Source organism: Micromys minutus (assembly GCF_963924665.1).
Source record: "Micromys minutus genome assembly, chromosome: 8".
Classification (NCBI taxonomy): domain Eukaryota; kingdom Metazoa; phylum Chordata; class Mammalia; order Rodentia; family Muridae; genus Micromys; species Micromys minutus.
In genome coordinates, this window is record NC_137977.1 from 30034544 (window position 1) to 30036410 (window position 1867).

The window sequence follows — 1867 nt, forward strand, 5'->3', positions numbered from 1 at the left end:
GAGTGCACCGGAGGTTTAAATTCAAAGCAAAAATTCTGAAGGACACTAACCCAACCCATGCAGTTGGAGGGCCGAATCCCAGCTCCCAAAGGACCAACCTACCTCATAGATGGGAAACAACCAGAAACTTCCTCATATTTGGAATCACAGGGAATTTTAAAATTCAGTGTTTTTCAGCTTTTTCCCCTGAGTCATGAATTTTTTTTTTACATAGTCTTTAGTGTAGCCAATACATTCTATGGTTTCACATGCTTTGTGGGAACTCTGGTGCGATGCAGACTTGCAGATGCCACCTTACGGTGTTTCTCATATACTCTTGTATCTTCAACTTCTTTTCAAAGGAGAAACCACAAGACCATAATGAAGAACAAGCCGACCATTCTGCATTGCTGCCTCTCCTGTGGCACGTCACATTTTCCGTCGTTTGGTTCCGCTCCACTGAGTGATCCCCACAGATGATATCCGACAAGCTGGATCAAGACCCATTTTTTTCTTCTAAGAAATTTTTCTACGTACCCAATAGTCACTTCTCCCGAAACACGCACAAACTTCTTCTCCAATGGCCTAAAATTTCCTGTGTCTTCATTAGCACCAATGAACTCAAATAATAAAGACACATCAAGTTCAGGTGGAATACGAAACACTGACTCTAGGACTTTCCTGGTTCTTCCTTTGCCTGAAGGGACTAGCTGTGGAACAGCAGCTGGCTTAGGGACTTCTAGACCTCTTTCTTTATAAAAGTCATGCATTTGCTTTTTTTCTCTTTCCTCTAGGTTGACCACTAATTTGTAAACTATGTCTTGTAACTGCCGGTCCAACCTTATATTATAAAGAGGCTGAGTCTGGTGGACAACTATGCTGCATTTTGGACATCTGTCGTTGTAGTAAAAATGGCTCATAATGCAGCTTTTACAAAAGGTGTGAAGACACCCTGTAATGGTGGTCGGGTCTATCAAGTAGCCTTTGCAAATGGAGCACAGGATGTCCTGGGTCAACTCAACAAGGTTGATCAGGCGCTCCTCCTCGTCCTTGGAGTCTGCCCGTCCAGACCCCAGATGCAGCAAGAAGTGGCTCATCTCTTCCTCCTCCTCTTCCTCCTCCATCTCCTCACCCTCTTCTAATTCCTCATTGTAGACCTCGAAGCGGCCTCTGAAGTGGCCCAGGCTGTGCTCTGGCTCCAACTGCGGGTGTGGATAGTGAGAGCAACGGGGAGCGCCTGCCTGGGCCAGGGACACCCGTCCCTCCTCACAGGCGCCTCGATGAGGCCTGTCAGAGATGGGAGGCGGAGGTGGTGGCGGTGGAAGCACGACTGGGCTCCGTTGGTCTCATAGGCACGCTTGCTTTCCATAGCGTCTGTCTCAGCTTCCTCCATGGCAGGCACCAGAAACCAAGAGAGCTGAACGCGGGGCGAGGAGAGTCGGATGGCTAGCGAGCGAGTGGTTTGATTTTCAGAAGAGGGTTTCTACATAATAGAGCCCTAGCTGTCCTGAACTCACTTTGTAGATCAGGCTGGCCTCAAACACACAGAGATCTATCTGCCTCTGCCTCCCAAGTGCTGGGATTAAAGGCACATGCTACCACACCTGGTCTACTACATGGTATTGTATTGCATACATTTAGCCATGTAACAGAATTGGTTCATTCACCAACTTTTTAATTTATTTATTTACACATACTAGTTGTTTTCAATTGCTAGTATTACAATTAATGTTATGATAAACTTACTTGTAAGGTGTTTTAGTAGTCAAATACATATATTCCTATTGTGTATACATGCATATGCCTAGAAATACCTCAGGTTTATATTACATAATATATAATACTATATATTATACTTCAATACTATATTAATATGCAATATCTAAGC

At 44.7% G+C, this 1867-nt stretch overlaps 1 pseudogene across 1 annotated transcript; it reads right to left on the reverse strand.

Annotated features, from left to right (window-relative positions):
* Positions 1–324: 324 nt before the first annotated feature.
* Positions 325–1372, reverse strand: LOC308423371 (polycomb group RING finger protein 6-like; annotated as a pseudogene). The gene is made up of 2 exons: positions 1250–1372; positions 325–1181 (listed from the first exon to the last, which is right to left on the reverse strand). The product of its transcript is annotated as a polycomb group RING finger protein 6-like (transcript).
* Positions 1373–1867: the final 495 nt, after the last annotated feature.